Raw genomic sequence first — 17,473 nt, forward strand, 5'->3', positions numbered from 1 at the left:
GCGGATTCCTTTCATCTTTTCTTTCTCTGTCCTTCAGTTCGTCTTTTCTGGACACAGGTGTGGACTCGTATTTCTCATATCTTTCATTTCTCTATCCCTTTCTCAGCCTCTTTGGTATTTCTGGGGAGTCTGTCAGAATCCCTTGACCTCCCTCCACACTCACGGGGTATCCTAGACCTCATGCTTGCCCTTGCCCTCCAACACATTTCTTCTAATTGGAAGTCTCTGAACAAACTTTCCATAATATGTTGGTGGAACTTACTTTGTCATTCCCATAGGCTCGACGTTGCCTTTGCAGCCTCGTGCAAACCCTCTCATAATGTTGATTTATACTGGTTACCCCTCACTCTCCATTTGGATCAATCTGCCAAGAAGAAACCCTCTACGTTCTCCTCTGCCAATTTTAAACCCCCCTGAATACTTGTACTCCTGCTTATAACTACATTCCTTAATCTTTCACTTATGCTGTTTTATTAGCTTCATGCTTATCTTATCTACTGCCTTTTAGGCCATGTATTTGACGTTATTGGTGCTTTTACTGTATTTATTGTGATTGCTGTTTATAATTATTGCAATTTTCCATTTATGACTTATTAATGGGTTTTCTTATTCCCCCTTCCCCCTTTCCCCTCCCCCCCTTCCCCCCCTCTTAAAACTCAAAATGCTTTGTTCCTCATTTGTGCCATCGGCTTTATTATGATTATCTCCTCATATTTCCTCTTCCTCATTTATTTATGCTGATGTCACCTTGCTGTATTGAGTATTTACTTTAATAAAGCTTTCAAACTTAAAAAAGAAATCTCTGGTCAGTATATGCTAATTTAGTAGTACTGCCAAGATTCAAACAAGTATGATGGGGTAAAAAGAGCATTCCACTGGAAGCATCCAAAGCATAGAACACACTGCCTCTATGCAGAAAAAGAGCATCCAGTCTCCTAGCTTTCAGGAAAGCTGTAAAGACCTGGTTGTTCAGGTCCTGGAAACTTCTGAGGACTTATGGCTCTCTGGGCCTGAACTGAATAGCGCTTAGACGCCTCTGGGCAGTTATGCGCTATACAAATCCTGTTAGCTTAACATAAACTGGTACCAATGAGGTGAATATTTTGTCCATACCATACTAAGGTGGTTAAAGCACGAAATAGTCAAACAATGCTGATAAATTGTGACACATTATGCCACATCATTTGCTTTTCATACTGCAGAATTTAGTCAACCCTGCTGCATAATTTGGTCCCGCATTCTTGCATAATTCCAATGATGCTGAATGTAGGATGACACTTTAACGGAATTCTTCTTTTTTACTGTGGTGTTTTGTCTCTGGAGTCAAGTAATAATATAGCTGTGCCTGTCCAACCCTTAGAAATGAAACACGGCCTGCACATTCACTTACATCAGCCCCAGGATAGCTCCCAGGCTCTGGCAGCCTTCAATACCAAAATTCCTTTGGCCACATCAAATCTCCTAGACTCTCCGGAGAAAAGGAAGGCGTGGGGGAGGGGTTATTGTGCCTTTATTGGAATTCTGAACAAAGCAGAAAGTGTTCCTCGCTCAGGGTCGCACACAAAAGAGCCAGGAGAGGTGAACGCTGCTGAAAGGCCTACAGTCTCTTCTTCTCTGAGGGGGTCACATAACTGCATAGACTTCCCAAGGCAGGCGACTGTTCACCCACAGCACACCAGATCTGTTCGCATTCCACGAAACAGATCCATAAATTATAGAAGTCACATTCTTTTCTTAATCTATAAACACGGAGCCTTCTAGAATAGCCTGCACTGAAAAACGAGCATTCAGCTCTCTATGCTCCTGGAGCCAGATGTACCAACATGTCATTTGCAAAAAAAAGTGTCGGAAATTGCCATCGAACTTTTCAGAATCAGATCAGATTTTGCGAACGAATTGGTATTAATACATTGATTTGCAAAATGAGGATTCCTACTGGCTTGCAATTTGACATGCTCATTAAAATGTGTGAGATAAATCACAAATTGCAACTCACTACGATTAGAAACCGTTAAAAAAAATCCGTTGCCAGCCGGCAGCCGCTTCTCTTTCTGGCTTCTACTCTGAAAACAGGAAGCAGACAGGTTCCCCAAGGTCAATCACAACGCTGCAATGCTCAGCCAGGGAATGGGAGCCTGGGCATGTTCTCCAACCAGGCTACAATGCAGCCTGGCTGGAGAACATGCAAAGTGAGTATGAATGTTTGCCCACCACACCTCCCCTTGCTCTGAGAGCAGAGCAGATCCCCGCCCACCAAGACGCCGCAGCAGGAACAAATAAAATACCATTATCATTTTATTTTTACTTTTTTTGTCACTGCAAAAAGCAGTGGGGGGGGACGCTTCTCCGCCTTGGTGGAGGAACCGCCACTGCAGGAAGGGCCACTTCAGCTGAAATTCAGCTGGTGTCAGGGTGAAACTCAGGTCTTTTTTGTCAGCGAGGTACTCAGACGAGGAAGAGCATAGCAAATTCACGCCCTCAAACCGCCTTCCTGCATAACATGCCATTTCTTGTTGCAAATCGATGTATCCGATGGTGTCGTCGGGTGGAGGTGGTACTGCCGGTTACAATGTCTCTCATGCGAATATTTACCAGAAGGACAACTTCTGCAATTCCCTCTTGGGTGCTTGCGGTGCTAAGTGCGTATCAGCACTTGAACCGTGTGTGCGCAATAAAAACATGTTAGCACTTCTCTGCAGGATTGGCACGCAGTAATAGAAATGCAGCAGTACCTCTCTACTGTCCCGTCATGCATTGCTCATTACAAATCAGCAAATTATCTGAAGCGCAGGCACACGTTAACCGGAAAATAGCAGCACTTTTCTTCCATGTATTAATAAGTGCATCAGTACTTCACTAGAGGGCTGGCACACATTAATATGAACATGTCAGCACTTCTCTGCGGGGGTCCCATGTCATTAATAAGTGACTCACTTCCTTGCAGGACTACCATGCATATAGTAGAAACTTGCCATCACTTCCTTGCAGGATTACCATACACATAGTAGAAGCATGCCATCACTTCCTTGCAGGACTACCATGCATATAGTAGAAACTTGCCATCACTTCCTTGCAGGATTACCATACATATAGTAGAAGCATGCCATCACTTCTCTGCAGGGTTACCATGCATATAGTAGAAGTGTGCCATCACTTCCTTGCAGGACTACCATTCAAATAGCAGAAGCGTGCCATCACTTCCTTGCAGGATTACATGCATATAGTAGAAGCGTGCTATCACTTCCTTGCAGGATTACCATGCATATAGTAGAAGCGTGCCATCACTTCCTTGCAGGATTACCATACATATAGTAGAAGCATGCCATCACTTCCTTGCAGGATTACCATGCATATAGTAGAAGTGTGCCATCACTTCCTTGCAGGACTACCATTCAAATAGTAGAAACGTGCCATCACTTCCTTGCAGGATTACATGCATATAGTAGAAGCGTGCCATCACTTCCTTGCAGGATTACCATGCATATAGTAGAAGCGTGCCATCACTTCCTTGCAGGATTACCATGCATATAGTAGAAGCGTGCCATCACTTCCTTGCAGGATTACCATACATATATTAGAAGCATGCCATCACTTCCTTGCAGGATTACCATGCATATAGTAGAAGTGTGCCATCACTTCCTTGCAGGACTACCATTCAAATAGTAGAAACGTGCCATCACTTCCTTGCAGGATTACATGCATATAGTAGAAGCGTGCCATCACTTCCTTGCAGGATTACCATGCATATAGTAGAAGCGTGCCATCACTTCCTTGCAGGATTATCATGCATATAGTGGAAGCATGCCATCACTTCTCCATGGTATTACCATGCATTTAGTAGAAGCGTGCCATCACATCCTTGCAGGATTACCATGCATATAGAAGAAGCATGTTATCACTTCCTTGCAGGATTACCATACATATAGTAGAAGCGTGCCATCACTTACTTGCAGGATTACCATGCATAAAGTAGAATTATGCCATCACTTCCTTGCAGGATTACCATGCATATAGTAGAAGCATGCCATCACTTCCTTGCAGGATTACCATGCATATAGAAGAAGCATGCCATCACTTCCTTGCAGGATTACCATGCATATAGTAGAAGCGTGCGATCACTTCCTTGCAGGATTACCATGCATATAGTAGAAGCGTGCCATCACTTCCTTGCAGGATTACCATGCATATAGTAGAAGCGTGCCATCACTTCCTTGCAGAATTACCATGCATATAGTAGAAGCATGCCATCACTTCCTTGCAGGATTACCATGCATATAGTAGAAGCGTGCCATCACTTCCTTGCTGGATTACCATGCATATAGTAGAAGCGTGCCATCACTTCCTTGCTGGATTACCATGCATATAGTAGAAGTGTGCCATCACTTCCTTGCAGAATTACCATGCATATAGTAGAAGCATGCCATCACTTCCTTGCAGGATGACCATGCATATAGTAGAAGCATGCCATCACTTCCTTGCAGGATTACCATGCATATAGTAGAAGCATGACATCACTTCCTTGCAGGATTACCATGCATATAGTAGAAGCGTGCCATCACTTCCTTGCAGGATTACCATGCATATAGTAGAAGCATGCCATCACTTCCTTGCAGGATTACCATGCATATAGTAGAAGCATGTTACCACTTCTCTTCAGGGTTTCAATGCACATAGAACAATCATATCACCACTTCTCTGCAGTACTGCTATGCATAACAGGGAAGCATGAACTACACATGGTGCACTGATTACCATGTTGGGGAAAATAAAAAGAAGGCATAAGGGGATCCGAGTAAACCTACTTTGAACCCCAGAACCCCTTCCTGTATAAAATCAAAAATGCAAAAAATGCATTTTAATGTGTTACTCACAGATCCCGGGCCTCCCTGGGTCTTGCTTACCTCTTGGTTCTTAGGATTTGCGAATCTAATTTAGGATCATGAAATTCTGCAAACGTTTGAAAGCAAAGTATTTACAGCGCTACTCCTACACTTGGCCAGCATCCACACATGGGAGTAAGCTGCACAAGGCATGGTAGAAGCAGGACCTGCTCAGTAGCATAGGAAGCGGGGTGTAGTGGGTGCAGGGCACCCTGGGTTTCATCACTGAGGGGGGTGACAAAATGGCAAAAATATTTTTTTTAACACATATTTTTGCCATTTTGTCAAGCCAGGAGTTACTTGCCATTTTGTTAAGCCGGGGGTGACAAGAAATTTTCCAGCGGAGTCCCTGGCCGGACACTGCAGGTGTAGCAGCGGATCTGGAGACATCGCCAAAGTGCATGAGAGTCTCGGATCCCCGCCAGAGACTCATGAAGTTTGTCCACCGAAGTTAGGAAGTACAAACTGAGAGGAAAACATCCTCTTATAATTATAGCATCTTAGCGAGTGCTTCACATAGGATGCTCGCAACACGTTAGTCCCCTATCACTCACTCACACATAGGTCCTGATGAAAGCTAGTTTTAACCAAAGGACTGGCTAAAACTAGTTGACCACTAAGGACATGGGAGACCATAAGTCTCTCCTACCACGTCCACAAAGCCTTGTTTTTAATCCTGCCTGGGGCCCACCAATAAATTACCTTTAACCCCACTCTAAAGACCTTCACCGCACACTCACGAAACACATCCCACTCCACTGTTACCAGGCGTCGTAGCACAGCTGAGGCACACTCGGTGCCTCGGGTGGGGCCCGATGATGAAGCATGCCACCAACTAGGTTGGTGGGTGAGGGCCTTCTTAAAAACCAATAGGTTTGTCCCAACCAGACGCATACAACACATACTGTTTGAAAGTAGCTAGCTCCTATTGATCATTATATATCCCTTGGGGAAGTGAACTGGCCACTCTAGTTCCTCACTCTCTATTGTGATTACAAGCAAGAAATTTTCCGCACCGGGTACCACCTGACCTTGCTACGCAACTGGACCAGATTGCAATCCATCCTCGGTATGCACGCCTGAAAGCCATGCAATGTGAATGTTGGCGTTCTGTATATAGTTCAGCGCAATGACTGGCCAAAGGCAAGTGTCTCCAACCTGGATACGTAACAGGTAAGTGTAATATAGTCCAATATTGACTTTAAGCAGTTCTAATGACCTCATAAACCACTGGATCAAAAGGTGATTTACAAATGTCACCAGAACCCTAAGGTGATGATAAAGGACAGCGTTACACATGGTAACCGTTATGTGTTTTTTTGCTGCATAATTTAGATAACCTTGCCGTATAATAGGGTCCTACATGCCACATAATTCTAGTGGCTCTGCAGACTGGCCCGGAGGCTGTTATTACAATGATGAAATCCATATTTCTGAGACAACTGTGAAACACTTCCCATATTCCACTGTTCCCTGTGAAATATGAGTTTTTGTAATACAAAAGCACAAAACAAAAAAAGCACAAAAACATGTAATATCTGTATCCTTGCTTCTGTGAAGCTGCTACCATGCACTAATATTGGCACTGTTCTGAATGCCTGCTTGGTACATAAAAATGATGAGCCAACATTTCTCTCTAAGACTAGCCTTAGTCATATGCACGGGCTAACGCATAAGGCTAACTTGTGCATAATATGATCATATCAGCACCTCTCTGCAAGACTGCCATGCATGTAATAAAGTAGCTCTCCTGCTCTGCTGATCTGCCATGCTTGTAATAGGAAATATCATGTCTGCTCTGCAAAACTGTCATGAGTATAACCAGAGTGTATCATCGTTTCTCTGCAAGACTTGCATGTGTTTATAATTACACATTACTCTGTAAATTTGCAATGCAGTCAATAGGAGTCTACCAACATTTCTCTGCAGGGTTGATAAGGATATATTATAATGTATTATATATCTTGCTTGGTTATATAAGCACTTCTCTGCAGCGCAGGCGCAAAGGAGTGTGTCAGTTCTTTGATGCTGGGTTGCTATCAATTAATTGGAACACATCAGCACTTCTCTATAGGGCCGAAGTACATGCAGCGTCTCTGCACTTTGCTGCAGCGCTGCTGTTCACTGAGAGGAATGTCCCAGCACTTCTCTTAAGGGCAACCATGCATACAGTAGAAGCACTTCTCTTTACAGTTGAAAAGCATTTAATATGGGTGCATTAGCACTTCTGTGCATGGTTGTCACAAGTGTTATAGGGGCGTGGCAGCACTTCTCTGTATAGCTCCAATGCACAGAAAATAAGTAACATTCAATGCATGACCTGCAGCTCTTTAGCACTCGCCGTCGGGCTGCTAAACATTATTACAAAAACAACAATGATGGACAGAATGTGGATCAATGTCACACATTCACCCCAGTCAAAGGATCTGGGCCCAAATCCATCGTTTTTCCACTCCACACCACCCTGGGTTAGACAATGGCGATATGCAAATCAGCGCTGACCCTGTGCCCCATGGGAACAGTCCAGTCCGAACTACAAAAGCCATGTCCTTCCCAGAACGGAAAACAAGCATCCGAGGACCGGCCCGGTTTCGAGGTAACACCTCTCATCAGCCCGGCTAGCTTGCTTCCAGTGGTGTGGAGTGCCTGGGACTCACGTCTGAGCATCCCCAGTACACTTAGAGCGGTTACTGCAAAAACAACAATGATGGACAGAATGTGGATCAATGTCACACATTCACCCCAGTCAAAAGATCTGGGCCCAAATCCATCGTTTTTCCACTCCACACCACCCTGGGTTAGACAATGGCGATATGCAAATCAGCGCTGACCCTGTGCCCCATGGGAACAGTCCAGTCCGAACTACAAAAGCCATGTCCTTCCCAGAACGGAAAACAAGCATCCGAGGACCGGCCCGGTTTCGAGGTAACACCTCTCATCAGCCCGGCTAGCTTGCTTCCAGTGGTGTGGAGTGCCTGGGACTCACGTCTGAGCATCCCCAGTACACTTAGAGCGGTTACTGCAAAAACAACAATGATGGACAGAATGTGGATCAATGTCACACATTCACCCCAGTCAAAAGATCTGGGCCCAAATCCATCGTTTTTCCACTCCACACCACCCTGGGTTAGACAATGGCGATATGCAAATCAGCGCTGACCCTGTGCCCCATGGGAACAGTCCAGTCCGAACTACAAAAGCCATGTCCTTCCCAGAACGGAAAACAAGCATCCGAGGACCGGCCCGGTTTCGAGGTAACACCTCTCATCAGCCCGGCTAGCTTGCTTCCAGTGGTGTGGAGTGCCTGGGACTCACGTCTGAGCATCCCCAGTACACTTAGAGCGGTTACTGCAAAAACAACAATGATGGACAGAATGTGGATCAATGTCACACATTCACCCCAGTCAAAAGATCTGGGCCCAAATCCATCGTTTTTCCACTCCACACCACCCTGGGTTAGACAATGGCGATATGCAAATCAGCGCTGACCCTGTGCCCCATGGGAACAGTCCAGTCCGAACTACAAAAGCCATGTCCTTCCCAGAACGGAAAACAAGCATCCGAGGACCGGCCCGGTTTCGAGGTAACACCTCTCATCAGCCCGGCTAGCTTGCTTCCAGTGGTGTGGAGTGCCTGGGACTCACGTCTGAGCATCCCCAGTACACTTAGAGCGGTTACTGCAAAAACAACAATGATGGACAGAATGTGGATCAATGTCACACATTCACCCCAGTCAAAAGATCTGGGCCCAAATCCATCGTTTTTCCACTCCACACCACCCTGGGTTAGACAATGGCGATATGCAAATCAGCGCTGACCCTGTGCCCCATGGGAACAGTCCAGTCCGAACTACAAAAGCCATGTCCTTCCCAGAACGGAAAACAAGCATCCGAGGACCGGCCCGGTTTCGAGGTAACACCTCTCATCAGCCCGGCTAGCTTGCTTCCAGTGGTGTGGAGTGCCTGGGACTCACGTCTGAGCATCCCCAGTACACTTAGAGCGGTTACTGCAAAAACAACAATGATGGACAGAATGTGGATCAATGTCACACATTCACCCCAGTCAAAAGATCTGGGCCCAAATCCATCGTTTTTCCACTCCACACCACCCTGGGTTAGACAATGGCGATATGCAAATCAGCGCTGACCCTGTGCCCCATGGGAACAGTCCAGTCCGAACTACAAAAGCCATGTCCTTCCCAGAACGGAAAACAAGCATCCGAGGACCGGCCCGGTTTCGAGGTAACACCTCTCATCAGCCCGGCTAGCTTGCTTCCAGTGGTGTGGAGTGCCTGGGACTCACGTCTGAGCATCCCCAGTACACTTAGAGCGGTTACTGCAAAAACAACAATGATGGACAGAATGTGGATCAATGTCACACATTCACCCCAGTCAAAAGATCTGGGCCCAAATCCATCGTTTTTCCACTCCACACCACCCTGGGTTAGACAATGGCGATATGCAAATCAGCGCTGACCCTGTGCCCCATGGGAACAGTCCAGTCCGAACTACAAAAGCCATGTCCTTCCCAGAACGGAAAACAAGCATCCGAGGACCGGCCCGGTTTCGAGGTAACACCTCTCATCAGCCCGGCTAGCTTGCTTCCAGTGGTGTGGAGTGCAAAAAAACGATGGATTTGGGCCCAGATCTTTTGACTGGGGGAGTGTGTGACATTGATCCACATTCAGTCCATCACTTGTTGTTTTTGCAATTGCCGCCCTAAGTGCGCTGGGGATGCCCAGACGTGGGTCCCAGGCACTCCACACCACTTGGAGTCAAGCTAGCCGGGCTGAAGAGAGGTGTTACCTCGAAACCGGTCCGGTCCTCGGATGCTTGGTTCCGTTCTGGGAAGGACATGGCTTTAGTAGTTCGGACTGGACTGTTCCCATGGGGCAACAGGGTCAGAGCTGATTTGCATATCGCCATTGTCTAACCCAGGGTGGTGTGGAGTGCAAAAAAACGATGGATTTGGGCCCAGATCTTTTGACTGGGGGAGTGTGTGACATTGATCCACATTCAGTCCATCACTTGTTGTTTTTGCAATTGCCGCCCTAAGTGCGCTGGGGATGCCCAGACGTGGGTCCCAGGCACTCCACACCACTTGGAGTCAAGCTAGCCGGGCTGAAGAGAGGTGTTACCTCGAAACCGGTCCGGTCCTCGGATGCTTGGTTCCGTTCTGGGAAGGACATGGCTTTAGTAGTTCGGACTGGACTGTTCCCATGGGGCAACAGGGTCAGAGCTGATTTGCATATCGCCATTGTCTAACCCAGGGTGGTGTGGAGTGCAAAAAAACGATGGATTTGGGCCCAGATCTTTTGACTGGGGGAGTGTGTGACATTGATCCACATTCAGTCCATCACTTGTTGTTTTTGCAATTGCCGCCCTAAGTGCGCTGGGGATGCCCAGACGTGGGTCCCAGGCACTCCACACCACTTGGAGTCAAGCTAGCCGGGCTGAAGAGAGGTGTTACCTCGAAACCGGTCCGGTCCTCGGATGCTTGGTTCCGTTCTGGGAAGGACATGGCTTTAGTAGTTCGGACTGGACTGTTCCCATGGGGCAACAGGGTCAGAGCTGATTTGCATATCGCCATTGTCTAACCCAGGGTGGTGTGGAGTGCAAAAAAACGATGGATTTGGGCCCAGATCTTTTGACTGGGGGAGTGTGTGACATTGATCCACATTCAGTCCATCACTTGTTGTTTTTGCAATTGCCGCCCTAAGTGCGCTGGGGATGCCCAGACGTGGGTCCCAGGCACTCCACACCACTTGGAGTCAAGCTAGCCGGGCTGAAGAGAGGTGTTACCTCGAAACCGGTCCGGTCCTCGGATGCTTGGTTCCGTTCTGGGAAGGACATGGCTTTAGTAGTTCGGACTGGACTGTTCCCATGGGGCAACAGGGTCAGAGCTGATTTGCATATCGCCATTGTCTAACCCAGGGTGGTGTGGAGTGCAAAAAAACGATGGATTTGGGCCCAGATCTTTTGACTGGGGGAGTGTGTGACATTGATCCACATTCAGTCCATCACTTGTTGTTTTTGCAATTGCCGCCCTAAGTGCGCTGGGGATGCCCAGACGTGGGTCCCAGGCACTCCACACCACTTGGAGTCAAGCTAGCCGGGCTGAAGAGAGGTGTTACCTCGAAACCGGTCCGGTCCTCGGATGCTTGGTTCCGTTCTGGGAAGGACATGGCTTTAGTAGTTCGGACTGGACTGTTCCCATGGGGCAACAGGGTCAGAGCTGATTTGCATATCGCCATTGTCTAACCCAGGGTGGTGTGGAGTGCAAAAAAACGATGGATTTGGGCCCAGATCTTTTGACTGGGGGAGTGTGTGACATTGATCCACATTCAGTCCATCACTTGTTGTTTTTGCTAAACATTATTATGCACTTCTCCAAAGCACTGCTGTGCACGGAATCTGCATTTTTTGCAAGGCAGACATGCATTCATAATCACATAAGAGAATTGCCATCTCTGTGTAGCTGCAATGCATAAACAATTAGTACCATGCAACGCATTAATTACAGCTCAGTCTTTAGCACTCGCCGTCGGGCTGCTAAAGATTAATGTGAAAGTATCTGCACTTCTCCAAAGCACTGTCATGTAGGGAATATTCATTTTTTCTGCAAAGGCAGATATGCCTTATTCATTTTTATCAGGTGGGCTGACAGGCAGTAAGACCAGCATATCTGTCATTGAATGGTTTCTAGGCGTTATTAGGCAAATAAGTACATCTTTACAGAGCCGCCATATAATAAGCAGCACCTTACTACAGAGCTACATATGGATAATAAAAGTGTATCAGCCCTTCTCTACAGAGCTGCCATGTATACAATTGGAGCTCAGCAGCACTTCCCTGTGGGGCTGCCTTCCATATAATATGAGTATTAGAGAATGACTATGCAGGCCTGACATTCACATAGCAGGAGTGTGTCAACACTAAACTGCATGGCTGTCATGGATTCATATGACCAAAGAAGCAGACATCAGGGCTGTCATGCATGAATAGGAAGGAGCCCAAAAACAGTTCTCTGCAGGGCTGTCATGCATGAACAGGAGCACAGAACAGTTCTCTGTAGGGCTGGCGTGCATGAATAGGAGCAGTCTGCAGAGCTGTCATGCATGAATAGCAGCACAGAACAGTTATCTGCAGGCCTGTCATGCATGAATAGGAAACCCAAGCAGTTCTCTGCAGGGCTATCATGCAGGAACAGGAGGACAGAATAGTTCTCTGGAGGGCTGTCATGCATGAATTGGAGCCCAAACAGTTCTCTGCAGAGCTGCCATGCAATGGTAAGAGCACAGAACATCTCTCATCAGGGCTGTCATGTATGGATAGGAGCACATAACAACTCTCATCAGGGCTGTCATGTATGGATAGGAGCACAGAACAGCTCTCACCAGGGCTGTCATAGACAAATAGGTGCACAGAACAGCTCTTATCGGGGCTGTCATGCACAAATAGGTGCACAGAACAGCTCTCATCGGGGCTGTCATGCACAAATAGGTGTACAGAACAGCTCTCATCGGGGCTGTCATGAAAGAATAGAAGCACAGACCGATTCTCTGCAGGGCTGACATGCATGAATTGGAGCCCAGAATAGTCCTCAGCAGGGCTGTCATGTATGAATAGGAGCACAGAACAGCTCTCATCAGGGCTGTCATGAAAGAATAGAAGCACAGACCAATTCTCTGCAGGGCTGACATGCATGAATTGGAGCACAGAATAGTCCTCAGCAGGGATACCCGACTTGTGATGCACTGAATTTTTCATGAACCGCTTACCCAAATGCAATGGGGAAGGAACTTTGGCTTCCAAGCCAGCAGTGTTTACCCTCTCCCCGCTCTGCTTTAAACTTCCCCTGATGCGTGCCCCTTTACATCCCATTCTATGCAAGGCAGCCCAGCAGTGAAATGTGGTTATATTCCCAGTCTTTTCATAGCAGCCCTGCAGAGTCCTCCTGCGGTTACAGTCTCAGTATTCTCTAGGCATGGGAGCCTTGCCAAAGGCATGGCTTATTATACTAACACAAAAATGCTGACTATTGTTAAACACTCACTGCAGTCACAGATCTGGGTTAAATGCATCCTTTTCTTGCTCACCATGCCACCCCAGTTTGGACCCAGCCATATGCAAATCAGCCTTGACTCTGCTCTCTTTGGGAATAGTACAGCCCGAACTGTCAGGCCAGGTCCTCCCTGGACCGGAAAACAAGCATCCTGGGACGGGTTTCGGGGTGTCATCCCCATCAGCCAGGCTAGCTTGAATCCAGTGACATAGGGAGCACTGGACCCCCTCTGGGCATACTTTTGCCACTTCATGCTAGCCAGGCTGATATGGGGTGATACCCTGAAGCCGGTCCCAGGATGCTTGTTTCGGGTCCAGGGAGGACCTGGCCTGGCAGTTCGGGCTGGACTGTTCCCCTGGGAGGCAGGGTTAGGACTGATTTGTAGTTGGCTGGGTCCACACTGGGGTGATGAGGTTAGCAAAATAATGATGGCACCCAGATCTGTGACTAGGGGAGAGTGCTTGAAAAGTTTCAACACTCCCTCCATCATTATATTCTGTGATGTTGCTAGATTTATTATCCCTCAAGGAATATATCACATGACAAACATGTTGCATCCACTACTTTGACTACCAAGATATCTTCAGTATAAGTAAAAGTGGAGTTAAGAAGAGGAAATGTATAGTTACCTTGACGATACAGTGGTAGGCGAGGTAGTGTATGCATTTATTGTCGGTAGATACTGCTGACACTAATATAATGACATGCAAACTTATTAAGCAATGCAGGTATGGCAGCCCAGTGGAGAACTTTTCAAATGGTCTCAGTAAATGAATGCAGCCCTGTCGAGAAGTGCTTCATTGGTCCATCACTTGGTTGGAAGTGCTGCTGAGACCTGTACATAAGGACCCTTAAATGCATAGTGGCCCTGCAGAAAACCGCTGATACGTCCCTCTCATATGCATCATGATTCAGCAGAAACATAAATAAGGTCCTATAATATGCCTAATATAACACCTCAGCAAAACACTGATAAGCTTCTGTTGAAGCATCCAGAAAAGTCCTGATATGTGAATATTGCGCTCGACTGCCCGGCAGAAAAGTGATGATATTTTCCGATTACAAGTATGACAAGGATCCAGAGAAGTGCAGATAAGTTCATGGCACGCACACTGCAGCCTCGTAGATAAACGCTGGTCTGGGTTCTGCACATACATGCAATCCTGCCGGGTAATACTGGCATAGTCTGATTATATTAATGATTTACTTGGTTGGTACACTGCTATTGTTAAAACATAACAGCATTGCAGAGAAGTGCTGATATGCTCTTTTTAGATGCACGTTACTCCCACAGAAGTGCTGATATAGTCTGAATATCTACATGGTGGCCTTGCAGAAAAGTAGTGATGATACACGCTTATTGCAAGCATGACATACTTGCAGAGAAGTGCTGATATCTTCTTATTAGAGGAGAAGTGCTAAGTTTGTCTCATTATATACATAATGGCATTGCAGAAAAGTGCCGATACTCTCCTATGGTAAGCATGCCTTGTATTAAAGTGCTGATATGCTCCTATTAGATGTGCTTTGATCCTGCAGAGAAGTGCTGCTATGGCCTGATTATATTTATGGTGGCCTTGCAGAAAAGTGCTGATAAACTCCTACTGTGTGCATGACATCCTTGCAGAGAAGTGCTGATGTGTTCTTATTAGATGCATTTTGCTTTCGTAGAGAAGGGCTGCAATGGCCTGATCATATATATGGTAAGCTTCCCAGAAAGTGCAGATACGCTCCTATTATAACCATGAAAGACTTGCATAAAAGTGCTGGTATGCTCCTATTAGATGCACATTGATTACGCAGAGAAATGCTGCTATAACGTGATTATATACAAATTGGCCTTGCAGGAAAGTGCCAACATCCTCCTATTGTTAGCATGGTAGCTTTGCAGAGAAGTGCTGATATGGTCTTATGAAGTGCGTGTAGACCTGCAGGGAAGTGCTGATACACTCCTATTGGAAGCATGATAGCCTCGCAGCGATGCGCCGAGTGCTTTTATTAGTTCACATTATCCTTGCAGAAAAGTGCTGCTATACACTGATTATATAAATAATGGTACTGCCGAAAAGTGGAAATATGATCTTATTGTAAGCATGATAGACTCCCAGAAACAGTCTGATATGGTACTACAAGATGCATGTCGATCCTGTAGAGAAGTACTGATGCATGTTGGATACAGTCCCACCTGGGATACATTTTTAAAATGGTACAAGTCACGCAGGAATTTGGGACTGCATGGGGGAAGTTCCTGTTAGTTTATAGAAGGCCTAAGTGGCATACCATAGCTCTTCAGTAAAGTGCTGGTATGCGTCATCGGTGGAGGGTTGCCTCCTAACTGTCCAGAAAACCCCGTTGTGATATATTGCAGTCTCTCAGTGCTTTAAACGGCCAGGCACTATCTGGTACTGGGTACCTGCACTTACTTGAAAGCGAGAGGTACCTGCACTTCTCAGCACCGTTATGAATATTATAATATATAGGGCCGGACTGAGAACCAAAACCGGCACTGGCAAAGTGGGGGGGAGTGGGGGGGGTGCACCACGCTCGGTGCCAGGGCCGGTATTCGGCCGATTTTGTTACAGGGCCGTTTTTGGAGCAACGCTGCAAAAACGGCTCTGTAACAAAAACGGCCCCCAGGGGCTCAAAACCAGCCCCCACCCTTGCGGCTCACCGGGGCATTGCCCGGTGCCCGCAACGGCCAGTCCGGGCCGGTTTATTTCTGCCACAGCTCAGGAGAAGACAGGTACTCTGGATACCTAATGCTAGCACTTCTGTACTTCGATTGAAAGCCCGGCAATTTCCGAGGGAACTTGGGGGGGGAAAGTGCAACCTGGAATATAATAAAACGCACACTTTGGGGGTGAACCCGAGCGAAACATGAATACTGACGCAGACCTGGGCAATTAAACGAAAGTTCAAGTAGGAGGTCGTATGAGGTGAAGCTCAGAACTAGTCTGATACTTTATACAGTACCAGATATGGAGGAGGGTAGGCACACAGAGACCCACGTCTCACCACCTTTACCCCGTGTCCGCCAGGTGAAGCCACTCGTATAGGTACTACACTTGCCGTCCCAGTCACGCACAGCTGTAACTCAGTGAACAGATGTGCTTGTTACCCTATTCGCCGGTCCTCATAGTATCGACCTGGAAGGATGAAAAGCTACCGGTCCACACAGGTTTCCGCAGCAGATGCATTCACCCACATAGTTACCCACGGCTGCGCTACTTCTAGACACAGAGAAAAATGTGCGTCTTACCAGACAAGTGGGCGCTCGGCTGCGTGTTTTCCAGTGACCCCAGTGCACCAGTCTGGTTCCAGTGTGGCTGTACACGGCATATGGGGCGCAGAGAAGGCAGGAACTGGGAGCCTGGCAAACAGAAGGGCCGCTTCCTTCTGCACTGCACCCGGGTCCGTCCTCGCAGCCACCCTCAAGCACCGCTGCACAGAGGCGAGCACGGACTCGCGCCGAAGGAGGGCTCAGCTGTAAACTCTGGGTTTCCTGGTCGTTTCCGGCCAATCCGCGAGAGTTTAGCTGGCGCCAAAGAATTCACGTGTTTTTTTCTTCACAAAACTATGCAACTTCCACAGCCCCTCCTCCAGTCCTCAAGCATAAAAACACAGGTTATGGGGCTGAGGTCAGGAGCGGATCGGATTACCAGTGTTTGACACCCATTCAGACACTTGTTGTGGGCAGGTGAAGCGAGGGGCACCAACAACAAGCTTTGAGAAGTGATGACTGAGTAGGGAAGAAGAAGGTGGGCTGCACAGTAGGCGCCGCATCTCCGATGGAACGAAGCGTCCGGTCTGGGGTGGTGGGATCGGATGCAGCGACGAGAAAGGTGCACGGAGCATTGGAACCTCATTTGTGCAGGTGCAAAACAAACTAGTTGTGTCCAATTACCCTGTGCGTCAGAAGACAGTTGTTCCAAACAGCTGTTTTATCTACCTACACCAAAGTAAGAAAGGACGCAGGTACATCTGCCACATCTTCTTGCTAGTAAACTCAAAGACAATTGATTTGCCGTGATAGCAGGCCACCTTTAGGAGATGTGGCCTAACGGCCAGAGCTTCCGAGTTTAAAACTACTGAGTATTGAGTGGGGCCACTATAATTAGGCAATTCTGTAGCGGCGGCATAATTATGGATTTGCTACACTTGCCACATAATTCATCCACTACTGCATGATACCAAAGGACTACAACATGTAGTTTATGAATAGGCTGCCAAAATTTGACTCTATCCCCTGTTTCATGAGTTGCAGTCATGTGGATCTATGCTTACGAAAATAGTGAATAGCCAAAGTAGTAAAAGTTACTCATAAGTATAAGAATAAACTTACACTTGTGAATTCCTCCCAAGTGTATGTTACATTTCTGAATAGCCTTGTGTGGGTTTATAAGATTACTCTGTTATTCACTAATGGTTAGAGGCAAGCTAACATTGCAATAAAATACTGCAGTAATGCTGAAAAGTGTTAATATTGCCCAATAAATGTGAGGCATCCATGCTGAGAAGCACTGGTACTG

The 17,473-nt window shown here is 46.9% G+C and overlaps 1 protein-coding gene across 2 annotated transcripts in view; it reads right to left on the reverse strand.

Moving 5' to 3' along the window:
- LOC144754408 (torsin-4A-A-like) overlaps positions 1 to 16,838 on the reverse strand; it is a 132,627-nt gene extending 115,789 nt beyond the window's left edge. Inside the window, exon 1 of one of the 2 annotated variants that reach the window (XM_078642143.1) lies at positions 16,183 to 16,838. The gene's annotated coding sequence lies outside the window, so the exon portion shown is untranslated. The remainder of the gene's footprint in view (positions 1 to 16,182) is intronic. The other variant, XM_078642137.1, reaches the window with a different exon arrangement.
- Positions 16,839 to 17,473: the final 635 nt, after the last annotated feature.

The sequence above is a fragment of the Lissotriton helveticus genome, chromosome 5_1, assembly GCF_964261635.1.
Source record: "Lissotriton helveticus chromosome 5_1, aLisHel1.1, whole genome shotgun sequence".
Lineage (NCBI taxonomy): Eukaryota > Metazoa > Chordata > Amphibia > Caudata > Salamandridae > Lissotriton > Lissotriton helveticus.